Genomic DNA, 16,498 nt, shown 5'->3' on the forward strand with positions numbered 1-16,498 from the left:
TGTTGTAATTTTATATAAATACACAGCACGGTGGTATGCTATTTACATGCAAGCAGCTTATAGTCCCAATGTTCTCAGACTTTGAGTGGCTCGGTTCAGGAAATGTAATTGACTGAAATGTAAATGTAATTTGAGAATGGAATCAGTTTCATCCAGGGTCCTAAACAATAGTTATTCTACTTAAATAAACTGTATGGTACAGAGCTTGCTTAACGCTTCATCTTTTTTTAAGGTTGAATATTGCACACACTGAGTCAAGTTCAGTTCCTTCTTCTGAACCCTGGACTATCGTTCCATCACTTAAGCATTTTTTGTGTATTTGAGTTTTGTGGAAGAACTTACTACTTGAATCTATAACATGTTGGATCACTTGTGCAATCTCGACATAATAGATTAGTGCTCCAAATGGAGTGGCTCCTATTGTGGCCCCATATGGTTTCTTACTACTGGTAACCCTCGTTTCCTGATGAGGGGAACAGAGACGTTGTGTGCCTCATGCCACAACTCTGAACTTCATCTGAGAGACTCCTCAGAACAAAACAAATGTGACCCTGGACCACAAAAGCAGTTTTAAGTCGTTATGTGTTATTTGTAACAATAGCCAAAAATACATTGTATGGTTAAAAATTATAGATTTTTCTTTTATGCCCAGAGATTCCAGATTTTCTTTTTATTCTATATACACAAAGCTTTTTTATTCAACGTTCAACTGATGTATGAATCTCAATTTCTCTAACTTTACTCTTATGACAGTTTTTCTGGTCCATGGTCTCAAATGCTGGCCTATTTACACCTGGTTATTGGGTGTGTGGCCAGCTGTGAAATGTTTCTTACCAATTGTCATTGACCTTTTCTCACTGATGTTAGAGGTGTCTGGACTCCCAATTGCGACCGCTTGTGTTAGACATCAACACACCATCTCTTTTCCCTCCATCAGGAAACAAGTGTTACCAAATGTAACTGAGACATTTTTTCTTAAGAAGTGTTATAATAATTGCTCCATTACTCCAGTCACATATTCCTTCAGAAATCCTTTTAACAATCTGATTTTCTACAAAAAACTAACAAATTATTAATGTTGAAAAGAGCTAATAATGTTTTTTCAGTTTTTTGGGGGGGGGGGGGTGGTGTTGAAAGAACAGCATTGTTTGTTACTTCGTTACAGTTAAATTTATTTGTTACATTTATATTATTTACATCAAGCTTTTGAATGGTATAGTATTGTATATTGTTATTGAAACTTCATATTGTTTCACTTGATTATACATTTATTCAGGAATTATAGTTTGGAAAAAGCAGTGGTGTCAAAAGTATTGACATTCATTACTTGAGTAGAAGTATAGATACTAGGGTTTAAAAAGACTTTTGTAGAAGTTGAAGTATCAACTCAAGCTTTTTACTCAAGTAAAAGTGTAAAAGTACTGGTTTAAAAAACTACTTAAAGTATAAAAGTAAAAGTAATGTAAGGGAAAAAAAATGCCATTAAGAACAAAAGCTTAGGCCGCGCCACAGGGGCCTATTGTGCACTACCCCACCTCCTCAAAAAAACATTATTCTAAAAGCCATAGGCCATAATGACTATAATGTTATATTAAAATGTTCATGTTGAAAAATTTGGGATGCACTAGGCTACCTGTTTCAGCCGCCTATATGCCCATTGAAAATGAATGTACTTTAGTGCAATGCAAATACATTAAAGAACTAGAGATATGATGACTAGTTGCCTAGGGTGACCATATGAGCCATTTTCCCAGTACGCGTCCGTGCAAGAATTTCTATATTGCCTAAAACATCCAAAGTAGTTTGACCAATAACATGCAGGTATGTTACATAATCAACCAATCGTGGCGTGTGATAAGGTGAGATCTACAGAGAACGATCAGAGTAACGCAAATACACGTACATGTTAGGTGTTTGTTCGTTCATTCAACTTGAAGCATCGCTGCGCACCAATCATTGTATGACACCAAAGTACCAAGAGAGTGGTTTTAATGCATAAGGAGCCGTCTGCTCTGCTCTCTATAGCTCTTATGAATGCCATACAATGATCAATCTGCAAAGCACAAACAGCCAAAATCTGGATATTTTAGGAAATATAAAAATCCTGGTAAGGACGTGTCCTGGGAAAATGGCTCATATGGTCACCCTATAGTTGCCTATAAGTATTGTTATGGTGCAAAAATTCAAACTTCAGAGGCATGTCATCAATAACCTTTAATGGAATGTAAATGTACATCCAAGTTTAGCTGCAGGAATCTGCAAGGGCAATGGACAAGAACATTGGTGGAGGCTAAAAAACAATTAGCCTTGTATGGTTGTCTATAAACAATAAAGATTATAGTGCTGTCAAAATTAATGATTAATCCAATTGATTAATCAAAAACTAAAAATGAAAAATAACTCATAATCCTGATACCTTCTTGATTGATAGCTTCCTGTATTTGCTATGTCCAGTGTGTGTGTGTGTGTGGGGGGGGGGGGGTAACGAGTTACAAAGTTTGTATAGCCTACTTATCACAACATTGTCAATCGCGTCGTCAATCGCAAACGATAATTTATTAAAACGTCTCGCTACCGAACTACCTACAGTAGCTTAATTTGTGGAGGATGAAGAGAAAGCACCCATTTGGTAAATGAGCCAGTGAGAAATAATCCAGTGCCATTTCGATACTTTTAAAACGGTACCGGCGCCTAAACGGTGCCTGAACCGATACTTTAAAAAAAAGACCCACAAAAAAACTATGGATAACATTAAAGAACATTACAAATATTTAAAATAAATACATAGCTTTCACCTTGGATGCTCTAATTTCCCAAGTTGTGCTCAATCTAAGGCCTAAGGCTAATAAATGTATTTCATAATCTGGGTCATTACTTAATACAAAAACCACACATAATGTTTCGACTGTATCTCTGTCACTCACTCTGATATTTAGTTAAGAAGAGTGCTGTCTGTCACTGTCTTTAATCCATTCTGTGAATGACTGTATGCTCATTCTTTATAAAGTAGCAACAGTCGTTTGTAAAGTAGGGTAGGCCTACTGTGCAAAAGTCTAAGGCACATTAATATTTTCACCCCAAAAAAGGGTTTTAAGCCAGTTATTTATATCTTTTGCTGTAGTGTGTCAGTAGGAAATATCAGTTTGCCATTAATTTTATTAATAATCTAGTGAGATTTTGAATGCACAAGCAGTCTGACAACGGCGAAATGAATGTTTGGAAATGTAAACTGATATTTTATACTGAAACAGCAAAGTATATAAATGGCCGAACACCATTCTTTAGTGAAAATACTAACGTGCCCAAGACTTTTGCACAGTAGCTGGTGTATGTATGAAGTACGTACGATTAAATTAAGTATATTTAAATAAGTGTTAAGTGTTCGTTCATATGTGTTAAGGGCTAGATTTTCGCTGGAGGAAACAGCTGTTTAGTGATGAGCGGGGAACGCAGCGAAAACTTTACAGAAGATGACAAACCGACTGCTCCCTCGTGACTTTTTGTAAACTGCATTTATGACAAAGAACTGCACAGATACGGATATTCTAACAATCTTTCGATAAACACATACCTTGTGTCCTCTGTGTTTGTTTCCGCTCGCGCTGCTCCGCCGCGGTCAGCGGATTGAAGAGCGCGCTGAAAGACGGAGAAGAGACCGGTCTGACGCCGGTTTCATATGAAACTTAAGGGGAATGACTCTGAGGCGATCACAAATTTGTGTACGGTTTATGGAGCTAAATGCTACAGCCCCGCTAAAAAAGCCTAGCGATGCCCGTGCTTCTTGTGTACATTTCGGAGAACCAGGACAAATATTTCAATCGATCACTCAGGCATTTAAAAGGCACCGAAATCTGCTTCCTCTTATTCAGTTAGGTGCATACCGGTTCCATACCCAACCTTACTTTTAAGAAATATATTTTTTGATAAACAAACCCAAAACTGGCTATGTCCTGGCTGGAGTGTGATGTGATTTTAGTCTTGTGCAGGTGCGATGGATCACGTACAAACCAATAGAGTGTCGGAATGGTATCTGTTTATACTTCTCATCCAACCACAATCAAATTCACTCCATCCGGATGGCGCGATTTGTCTGGATAGTTTTTTTTTTTTTTGAATGATGACAAGCCGGAATGAAAACAAGCCGAAATGAAATAGCAGTAACGAAGCTATTTTTTAAATGTAAGGAGTAGAAAGTACAGATACTTGCGTGAAAATGTAAGGAGTAGAAGTAAAAAGTCGGCTAAAAAATAATTACTCAAGTAAAGTATAGATACCCCAAATTTCTACTTAAGTAATGTAACGAAGTATTTGTACTTCGTTACTTGACACCTCTGGGAAAAAGTCTAACTAGTAAAATGTTTACACGTTATGTGAAAACTAGTACAAGTATGTAAATAAATAAAAAGAGACTTACTCATGTTTATAATCTCTCCTGAATAAAGGGCTTCATTCATTTTTTTCTGAGGAAATCCAAATCCTCAAGTAATCCACATCACATCTTTTTGGGGTGAATTATGTCTTATTCCTCTCATCGCGAAGCAAACAGTAAAATAAAAAAAACTTGAAGAACAGTCTCACTGCGTTGTCTTCTGTTGTGTGGGCGTATTCAAGCCACGCGCTTCAGTGAAACATTAGAATCTGAATAGGGCATTCGGCGCGGGGGCGTGGTCACATTAGAAGATAATGAAGGGAGACGTGAAAAACGGACATTGTGTTGATTTCATATGGATTACTCTATCACAGAATATTTTCATATTTCAGCAGCCCTAGTCTTTTTTGGTTGATTTGTTTATTTTTGATGTTTTCTTGTTTGAAGTCCTGAAGTTAATCTTTGATTTTGGTCTAATCATTTTTTGATCTCTTACAACATTGTATGACTGTTTCTCTTTGTTTTCTCAAGGGCTGTTCTGCTATAGTTATTGCTTTGTGAATTCATGTCTAGTTTAGTCTCACCTTTTGATTACATTTTTTTCACTTTCTTTTTGCAATTCTAGTTTCTTCTATGTTCTTGTTTTTAATTTTCTTTTTCTTTTGTTAACTTGATTTTCTTTCTTTGCTTTTTTCATTTGCCTCTTTAACCATTGTTCTTAATTATTTTTGGTCTGTTTTTTGTTATCTTGAGTCTTGGTTGTATCATGTTTGGTCCTGTTCTGTATCCAGAGCTCCTGGCCACCAACCTCTACTGCCTGGCTGCATCTTTCTTACTCTCAAGTTGTCTAGCCTTCGGTTATTTGAGCCTCTACATGGCAGCAAGACTGGTGATTCATCTTAGATCTACATAAAGCTACGGATTCCCTGTGTTCCTGCCTAGTCTTTCCTCTGGAGCTGCCTCTCCTGTGCTCAAGTTTGTTGCCTAACTGGACTGTCTTGGTGGTCATCCCTCCTGCATGTTTTCATGCTGTCTCCCCTGCTCAAACCTTTAGACTGTTTCACACCCACTCTCCTTGCTGTCTGTAGTCTACATTCTTGTTAATAAAAAAACTTGTTTGCTCATTTGCATCTGGGTCCCAATTCAGAACTATGACATCCACTGGGCAGTCAATTCCATCATTTTATTTATACATTTTACATTGCATTTTAACTTTTTTGTTTTGTATCATTGACCTCTTATACTGATAGTGACATAATTGCATTCATAATGAGGGAGAAGTTTATTTTTAACAAAGTTAACATTAAGACATGACCATGTAGAAATAATTAATTGCTGAAAAAAAATATTAATGTGGGAAAGATATATCTGAAGTCACATGGACCATTGCTGTATTTGTAGATTGTCTGGCTGTATGGTGACAGAAGAAGGCTGTGGTTATGTGTCTTCAGCTCTGAGTTCAAACCCCTCACACCTGAGAGAACTGGATCTGAGCTACAATCACCCAGGAGATTCAGGAGTCAAGCTTCTCTTTGAAAAACTGGAGGACTCAAACTGCTCATTGGACAAACTCTAGTATGTCAAGCATAATTTTTTACTATATCAACTCCATGGTGTTATAATCTATTCACCTCACAGGTGTGTCATATCAAGATGCTGATTAGACAGCATGATTATTGCACAGGTGTGCCTTAGGCAGGACACAATAAAAGCCGTGTGTACAAAAAAATGTGTAGTTTTGTCACACAGCAGTGACAGCACAATGCCACAGATGTCGCAAGTTTTGATGAAGTGGTAATTGGCATGCTGACTGCAGAAATGTCCACCAGAGCTGTTGCCCATGAATTGGAAGTCCATTTCTCATAAGCTGTCTCCTCAGAGAATTTGGCAGTAAATCCAACCAGCCTCACAAGGCAGATTGCAGACAGCATGTATGGTGACTTGTTGGTGAGCAGTTGGCTGTTGTCATCATTGTGGATCAAGTGGTCCATGGTGGCGGTGGGGTTACGGTATGGGCAGACGTAGGTTATGGACAACGAACACAGGTGCACTTTATTGATGGCATTTTGAACTACAGAGATACCGTGACGAGATCCTGAGGCCCATTGTTGTTTCATTCATCCACGAACATCACCTAATGTTGCAGCATGATAATGCATGACCCTATGTTGCAAGGATCTGTAAACAATTACTGGAAGCTGAAAACATTCCAGCTCTTTTATGGCCAGCATGTTCACCAGACATGTCACGCATTGAGCATGTTTGGGATACTCTGGATCGGCGTATATGTCACTGTGTTCCAGTTCCTGCAAATATCCAGCAACTTGCCATTGAAGAGAAATGGACCAACATTTCACAGGCCACAATCAACAACCTGATCAACTCTATGCGAAGGAGATGTGTTGCACTGCGTGAGACAAATGGTGGTCACACCAGATACTGACTGGTTTCCGGACCCCCCAATACAGTAAAACTGCACATTTTAGAATGGCCTTTTATTGTGGCCAGCCTAAGGCACACCTGTGCAATAATCATGCTGTCTAATCAGCATCTTGATATGCCACACCTGTGAGGTGGAGGAATTAGCTTGGCAAAGGAGAAGTGCTCACTAACACAGATTTAGACAGATTTATGAACAATATTTGAGAGAAATTGGCCTTTCGTGTATATAGAAAGTTTTTGATCTTTAAGTTCAGCTCATGAAAAATGGAGGCAAAAAAAAAAGTGTTGGATTTATAAATTTGTTCAGTCCGAGTACTTTTTTTTTTAAGAGTGCCGGATTTGATGTATATATATATATATATATATATTCATCTTCACTCTCAATTTATACATGAATATAGTAATTGTATAAGTAATTTTTAATGAAATATGCAATTATTACTAAACTAAAGCAGGATTTTCCTTTAATTACAGTAGAAGGCACCTAACATAAAACACCATATTTATACTGAATGTGACAAAGTAAACATACCAAACCAATTATTTTTACTTGGAGTTTATCAGAAATAGAATAGGACCATCTGGGATCTGTTGCTTACAATGTGCCGCATCCAATGTAGACAAAATAATATTATGATGGGTTCTATAATGAGCTCTATTATCTTAGGTCGTGACATGCAGCTCGTGTCCTGTGTTGACACAGAGTAACAGATTTTCGTGTACCTGAAGCTGTTTCAGTTGAATATATGCCACAATAGGGAAGAAAGGCAACTTTCATGCTGACTTTAACTTTGCCCTCTCATTTCCTCTTCGAATATTTTTTTCATGAAAAAAACATGTCTCTGGCCTAATGAGTAAAACACACTTATTAAAATTAAGATTTCCAGTGCTCATAAGTACAGTGTGCATAAGTACAATATGCCAAAAAAATCAGTGTGTTGAGAGTACACATACATGGTTTGTGTATCATAACAGACTCAAGCTTGCTTACTGAACAACTCCTGTATGTCTCTGCAAGCTGTATTACCTTGATTGCGATCATCATCTATCACAACCTCACTAGTGAAACACTGGTTTCCTTTATCTAGCCAAGAAACTTAGTTTGCGCCTCATCTGGCTATATATCTGGGATGTTTTGATGTTCCTTTCAGCCTGTATTTCAGACACAGAACGATATCTAAGGAAACAATCAAAGAACATGACAGTGTGTTTTAAAGGCAAACACACTGTACTGAATAATTCAGTCTCTCTCTGCAATCACTGATGTAATCAGCCTGGTTTTCTTCACAATAGTGCTGTTTTGGGAATACATTCACTTACTGCATCATTGCACTGAAAAAGTTCCAAAAATGTTGTTGTTTAAAATGATTTGAACAGAAACTGAGAACTTAAATAGTTTTAAAGGGGTTAGATAAAATAAGTAGATTATAAATTATTAGGGGTTCAAGCACGCAGTGCTGAAACCCTATTGTAATTGTAAGGATTTTTAGGGCTTCAAGCACGCAGTGCTGAAACCCTATTGTAATTGTAAGGATTTTTTTTATTATTATTTTTCTCCGCTAAATCGATCCTAGATACTCAATATCAATAATTATCAAAAAAAAGTTGAAATTTCGATTCTTACGTGAAACAGTACACCAAAAAGCGTCTATGCTAACGTTAGCCAAATGTTATTTTAACTATAACTCTTGAACGGAATGAGATATCTTCACCAAACTTGGTACACATATGTATGAGCTCAGTCTTTGGTCAAACAAAAAAACTGTGCAGCTCTGCCACTTGGGGGCGCTATAAGATAGAAAAAACACATAAATGACTATAACTAGGCAACTGTTGGCTCGATCGACTTGAGAATTGGTATGCAGTGTCTAGGTCTGAAGGGGCACAAGTACCTATGAGGACATTTGCATATCTCAAAAAACATGGCCGCCATTGGCCAAACAAATTTAAGCACCTATTTGAAAGGGTTAACGGAAGTTGATCGGAACGAAACTCGCTGGGTACGTTCGACTCATGAACCTTAAGGTCTGTAAGAATTTTGAAAAAAATCGGCCACTAGTTGGCGCTAACGAGTTTTATGGCTCTGTAATCACCTGGTGTTTCATATATCAACACAATATGCATATCATTTGATAGATTTCCTCATAATGCACAACTTTGCCTCAAGAACCATTGCTGTCAATCAAATAGTTCAGTTGTTATTCACAAATATGTTAAAAAGCTACTTTTGAGAACTAGGTTTTATGCCCGATCGGAAACAAACCATTGCAGTAATATTCTGTGGACTCTCTAGATCAATAGTTATCAAAAAAATGTTGAATTTTGTACTTTGGTTAGCTTTAAAGGGGTAATTTTGAAAAGGGGTGTGGCCAAACATACCCCAAAGCCTATAAAACCAAAACAAAAAGTCAAAATATTCTGGAACTTGGAATAAACATGTGACTGATGACTCTTAACAAGTATGCAAAGTTTTATGTAGATCGGTCCATAGGTGTCGCTATAACAGTTGTTAAAGCCTCAAAAACACAAATTTTCAATAGAAAATTATCACAATTTGTAGTACATGTTCATACATTCAAACAAACACTAGATCTTAATATCATATGATAGATCTCCTCTTTGTGAACAACTTTGCCTCAGGGAGCAAAGATGTCAATCAAAACGTTCATTAATTATTCAAGAATATGATAAAAACCTACTTTTGCGAACTAGTACTAGGTTTTTAGCCCGATCGGAACCAAACCACTGCAGTAATATTCTCTGGACTCTCTATATCAATAATTAGCTATAAGAGGCTAATATAGAAAAGGGGCGTGACATAAATAACCAAAAGCCTATAAAACCTAAACGAAAACTCAAAACTTTACAAAACTTGGTGAAAACATGTAACAGGTAACTCTTAACAAGCATGCAAAGTTTCATGGAGATCGGATTATAGGAGGCGCTATAACAGTAGAAAAGGTCTGCAAATAGCTTGCACGCTTCACGATGATTGTGGCTATTTTTACAATCAGGGTACATTATGGCATGTTTTCTATGTACGACGTTTTCAATATAATTCATAATCCTACGTTTATAATGAACAAAGCCTTATTGTGCGTTATACATTAAATTCAATGATCTTCACCACTTACACAACAAATTAGCAAACAAATAGTTACACCGTTGTACAGCCTGAAACCTGGTCTAAGCAAAATCCGCAAGACGCATATATGCACTCTGAATCCCAAATAATACAGTTCCTTTTTAATAATTACAGTTCCAAATAATACAACTCTTTCTTTAATTTTAAATTATCAATACTTCAGTAAAAACTAATACTAGGTTAGGTATTATCTTTATCACACTAAGGGTGTACTCACACTAGGCACGGTTGCCATGAACCGGGCCCGAGTACGATTGTCCCCCCTCCCCCCTCCCCCCTCCCCACTCCCCCTCTGGCCTGCACTCACACATTTCAGCATTCGTGCCGGAGAACGCTTACGTCATTATGGTGCGACTGTTTCGGGATAAACAGGAAGAGCGGCGCTCTCTGAACACAATGGAGTCCATCGCTCTGTTTTCTTTGTGGATAATTTTGTGTCGTTTGGTCCACGGTGGTCCACAGCCCTCTCACAGCCTGTTGTTAAACAGATGTGTCGCCTTAGTGCCGCGAAAATTTTCACGTAATCGTGCTGCTCGTATGAGGAGGTTTGCAAGGTACCAGCTGAGCTTTTGGAGCGTCGCAAAACCGTGACGCCCCGCGTCCTGTTCCGTGCTCCAGCACGGTTAGTGCTCACACTGCATGCGAACCGCGCCCGAGTCCAACTGAACCGTGCTCTGGCCCACCTCTTCCAAGCGGGCCAGGGCCGGCCAATCGAGCCGCGCCCGGGCACGGTACGGAGCACTCACACTAGTCAAACAAACCGCGCTTTGGTGGTCAAACGCACTCGGGCACGGTTCAAACTGGCTAGTGTGAGTACACCGTAACAAATCGTAACTTTTCGTAACAGAGAAAAGTAACACATTCGAGCTCCAATGACGGCTTCAGTCAGCCACAAACAACCACAAACTTTATATCACCGTTTAGCTTAGAATGTTATCTTTCAAACGAGACCATGTTCACTTCTATGACCTGTCTTTGGTAAACAAAACCACTTCGAACGAACTGAGTGAAAACACAGTTTTCAAGGCAGAGAGACATGATCTCCAAATCATCTAAAATACTCCTTCCGGTTGGTCACAAGTTTCAGAAAGTTTTTTTTGAGTATGGGCATGCGTGATGTCAGATGGGCCATAATTTCCCTATAAAGGTCCTAGTCTAGATAAATAATTATCAAAAAAAAGTTGAACTTTTCATGGCCGCCATCAGCCAATGAAGTTTGAACAGCTGTCAGACTAGGTTAACGGAGGCCGATCAGAACGAAACTCGCTGGGCATGTTCAACTCATAGCCCATTAGGTCTGTAAGAGTTTTGAAAGAAATCGGCAACTAGTTGGAGCTAACGAGTTTTATGGCTGTAATCACGTGGTGTTGCACACATCCCCACAAAATGCATATCATTTGATCGATCTCCTCATGTTGAACAACTTTGCCTCAAGAACGACTGCAGTCAATGAAATCGTTCATTAAATATTTGCAATTATGTTAAAAACCTACTTTTGCGAACTAGTCCCTGGTTTTTCGCCCGATCAGAAACAAACCAGTGTAGGACAATTCTCTGGACTCTCTAGGTCAATAATTATCGAAAAAAAGTTGCATGGCTATAACAGGGTCATTAAAAAAATGGGACTGGCAAAATATACTCGAAAGCATATAAATCCTAAACAAAAACTCAAAAAAAATTGGTGGGCATATGTGACATATCATTGTGAAAAAGTATGCAAAGTTTTATGGTGATCAGACTATAGTTTACGCTATAACTGTTAAAAAGCTTTGAAAACCATGTATTTCCTATGGTAAATTGCCTGTATTTGCTGTAAATAGTCTTTTTCATCTATTACATCAGTGGCTAAATGCTTGTTAAGTAAAACTTAATGTCTTTAATACTTATGTGCTCAAACTGCTTAAAAGCTTGAACCCCGCTAAATGCTGCTAGCAGCTTTAATTATTATTGTTATTATTATTATTAACCTATTGAATGATCCTTCAGCTTTTTTTCATTGCCTCCACATACAAACGCAATATTACTGCAGAGATTTCAGTCTGACTAAAATGTGATCTCAAAATCCCTATGCATTAATGTTATTTAATAATACCATCAAATGCTTTAATGCAAGGATAATAAAAAAATTAATTACTCTTAAATCAGTTATGTAAATGGGGGAGACAGAGTCAGTAGTAAATAGCAGCAGGTCGCCTTCTTTGCTTGGGGCCTCAGAGATGTGCAGCTACTGACCTTGTTCTTGAAACACCCAAACCCACCAGAGGAACATAGAAACTGCATACCAACTGCCTAGCAACCACCCAGAACATGTTATCAACAGCATAGCAACCACTCCAAGTACCCTAGCAACCACTCATTTAAGGGAGATTTATGTGTAATATTTTTCAGTTCTCTTTTAAAATTACTGAGCTAAAACTTTTTTACTGACTGAATGACTATACTGTATGTGTGTTTTCTAGTGTGGATCATGGAGGAGAATCCAGGATTAATGCAGGACTAAAGAAATGTACGTCTAAGAACACACACACACACAGACACAGCTTTAGTGATTGTTGTTGTTATTAATGTCTCTGGTCTTGTGTTCAGATGCCTGTTTTCTCACACTGGATCCAAACACAGCAAACACTCATCTCATTCTGTCTGAGGAGAACAGAAAGGTGACACATGTGGGAGAGAAACAGCCGTATCCTGATCATCCAGACAGATTTGATGATGTGTGTCAGGTTTTGTGTAGAAAGAGTGTGTGTGGACGCTGTTACTGGGAGATTGAGTGGAGTGGAGATGTGGATATATCGGTGTCATATAAGAGCATCAACAGGAAGGGAGCGGGTGATGAGTGTGTGTTTGGAAATAATTATCAGTCCTGGAGATTGATCTGCTCTCCCTGCAGTTACTCATTTAGACACAATAACATAGAGACTCATCTCCATGTGGAGTCCATCAGCAGTAGAATAGGAGTGTATGTGGATCACAGAGCAGGAACTCTGTCCTTCTACAGCATCTCCAGAAACACTATGAGCCTCATCCACACAGTCCAGACCACATTCAGTCAGCCCCTCTATCCTGGGTTTAGGGTTTATTATGAATCATCCGTGAAACTGTGTTGATAAATCAGAAGAGACTGACGAGAGATTCTACCCATAATGCTTTAAGCTGCATATTTAATCTGTAACATTGAGATGTCTAGAGTCTCTTCGTGACATTAATAGAGTACAATGGGGCTAAAGGCAACCCGGGGTAAAAGGCAACTTTGAATTTAATGTTCATCTAAACCATTAGATGGTATAAAAACATAGCTTAGCACTTCCCAAAACATCCGCTTTTCAAGATGGATTTGTATATTTGTCTGATCCTTGTTGATTCTGTGCTTACTTGATTTAATTTTTTTTTTTTTGTAGATTTAAGTTGCAAATACAAATCACTAAAATTATATATATATTATAATCAGCTAACAGTCAGCTGTTCCCGATAAATTTACCATACAATGCTCCAACTGTGCACAGAAGTTCACGACTGGCCAATAAATCACCTCCTCCGTTTATAGCAGACTGGCCTGCTGATAAAATGATGACAAATCTGTACAGTCATAACATCCAGGCACCTCTAGGACCAGGGAAAACTCTTTCAATTCTTCCTGGAAACCAACTCAGGAACGTCCACTACTCCTTCGACTCAAACTCCATCCGGTCCCAGGAAAGCCACTGCCAAACATAGTCAGTGCTTCCATTCCACTAACCCACCAGTTGTGAAAGAAAAGGACAGAGAGATCCGGAAACATCGCACCACTCAAGTCTACAGAGGATCCTGTGCTGTCAGGATTCAAACCTCCCTTACCAGCTTAGACGCTAAGATTCAAGTTCTGGAAAATCAGCCCTCCTCTTCTTTATCAATGTCTACTCCTACGGCTCCCGCTGCTACTGCTTTCTTCACATCCACCACAGGACCAGCTGATCTTCTACCATGCAGGTCTCTTGCCTTGACTATCCAAGCGCCCGCCACCGGAGCCCCCTTTTTTTCACCAGCCACTGCTATATCTTCCCAGCTACACACCCAGATCCTTGCAGGTTAGGATGTTAATTTGGTTAAAATCCTGCTGTGCTCAGAGGGCCAAGATAAATGCTTAGTAGACCGTGGTGACATTTCTGTACTGTTTTCAAATTATTTAACTATGCCTGAATTCAATGTGGCATTTGGAGTCATTAGAGACATAATCTGTGAAATGTGTATCCATTGTTTAGGGTTAAATTAGACACCTGTTTAGCCATTATTTCAGATCTTGCTATGACTTACGGTGGGACTCTGTTCTACGAGTACCATCATTCTTTCTCACCTAAGGCACTCATGTACATCCAACGGTTCAACCAAATACTGGATTGGTTTGTGGTAGACTTGGCTTTAAAAAGTAGACATTTTACCGGTCACCGGTATTATGCTAAACCTCCGGCAGGCTGCCTACCTAAAGATGAAGTTGCTGAAAAGGTTACCCCAGTGATTCATATTCCTATGTGTCATAAATTTAACGAAAATGTGTGTAGGTTTCCTAATTGTAATTTTATTGTGGAGATGGACATCCCAAGTCAGTGTGTCCTCAGAGGTAGTTTAAAAAAGAGCCTTCTACACCTGTCAATGTTCCTGAACTTGACAAAGCTTTGAAAAAGAACCTCAGTCACTGTTTTGTGCATTATTTGATAACTGGACTTATTCAAGGATTCTTGGCTGGTTTAACACTCCTCCCAAAAACATCTTTAATTTGCAATAATCTTTAGTCAGCCTAAAATAGTATACAGTCTATTGGCAAAAGAGGTAGAAAAATGAATATTGGTTCCTTCGATAGTCCCTCTTTTCCGATATTTCATATTTACCCTTTAGGCGTAGCTACAAGGAAATATTCTGGTAAGAAACATTTAATAATAGATCTGTCAGCCCCCCCCCCCTCCCCCCCCTACCCATGACAATATCCTTGTACCTAGCATTAACAGTTTGATTCCTCTCCCTAATTTTTCTTTGAATGGCATTATCCACTGAAGCATAAAAGTTTATTAAAGTAGCTGGTAAGGGTGCTTTGCTGGGCAAAGCTGACATCATTGATGCTTTTAAAATCATACCACTTCACCCGTCTCAGTGGCAGCTCTTTGGAGTCCAAAAGATCTAAAAAATATTTTTCTCTGTTAGACTATGTTCATGTGTCGCAGCAGCCCAGAAGTACTGTATTGGATTCTTATAAACTACTGCAAGCTACCTTTCATGCTTCGTTTGTTAGACAACTTTCAGGTCGTGGACTATCCAAACTCTAAACCTGACCAATGTATACATTTTTTAAATTTTTAATAAACTAAACATACCGTTCTCAGAAGAAAAAACTATGGGGTCATTAAATACAATAAAACTCCTCTGTATTACTCTAGACAACTCAATCTCATGCAATCTTCCTTACCTCTTAATAAATTTGATCGTATGAGGGAGGTTAAGATAGATGTTTTAAAATGCCATTCCATCACTAAGAAAGAACTTCTCTCTCTATTGGGGCATTGAAATTTTGCAAAGAAATTGCACAATTCTATTAAATTATATTCAGGCTGCAAGTCGGAGCTGTACTTTTGGTCTCTTCTATGTGAAGGGTGGAACTGATTTTTTTAATAACAATTTAGTATAACAATTAGAGACTTCTGTTGACCTCAAATCCTTTACTGATGCCGCTTCTTCTATCAGATTTTGAGGGCTTTCTACAAATACACTATCAACAGCGCTGTTAGAATTATATCCTCGCGTTGTAGTCTGCGTTCTTTGGGTTAGTCAGTGGTCCAGGAAACAAATTCTCATTTACTGCGATAATCCAGTAATGGTCCACATTATTAATAAAGGGAGGTCCTCATTTCCATTTATTAGTACATTTTGGAGGATATATGGATATGCATTACCAGCAATTTTACCCTCCGTGCTGCCCACATACCTGGCCTCGATAACTGTCTGTCTCATTTCAAATTTCAGGAGTTCAAAACCATGTGCCCAGATGCCACTCCTTCGAGCCTGCCTTGCCCAGCATTCGCCCTGACTGTTCTCGACTAAAAAAAACAGGCTGCAGTTTTATATTTCCGCAGTTTTCATGTTCATGAGATCAAGTCAAGCCAAATCTACCTTAAAAGTGTATGATCCTGCTTGGATTCGATTTTCTACATTTTGCTCCACCATTTCAGTTTCTGTCTTAACTGTTAACATTGCTATTGTATGTTAATCTATAATGCATTGTTATTTAACACAAAAAATGCAGCCCTCCTCCATTAAAAGTCAGGTTTCAGGCATTCAGTTTCATCTGGATCCCTTCGTTTGCAGTCTGTTGAGGCATCCATCATTTGTATGCTCCTCAATGGCATCGAAAAAAAAGTGCCAAAAGTTCCTATTATTTTCTTTCAAAAAACTGGTTGTTAAACTGAGACAAGAGCTTCAGTACCTTACGTGGATTTTCTTCTTCTTCGGCTGTTTTTCTGTGTGCAGGGTTTTCTCAGGGTTGGTGAATTCTCTACACGCAATAAAAATTTTAATCC

General features: G+C 38.5%; 1 pseudogene; it reads left to right on the top strand.

The window, feature by feature from the left end:
* Positions 1-13,089, top strand: part of LOC132099126 (NACHT, LRR and PYD domains-containing protein 3-like) — a 476,979-nt pseudogene extending 463,890 nt beyond the window's left edge.
* The last annotated feature ends 3,409 nt before the right edge of the window (positions 13,090-16,498 follow it).

Source organism: Carassius carassius, chromosome 22 (assembly GCF_963082965.1).
Source record: "Carassius carassius chromosome 22, fCarCar2.1, whole genome shotgun sequence".
In the NCBI taxonomy this organism is placed as follows: domain Eukaryota; kingdom Metazoa; phylum Chordata; class Actinopteri; order Cypriniformes; family Cyprinidae; genus Carassius; species Carassius carassius.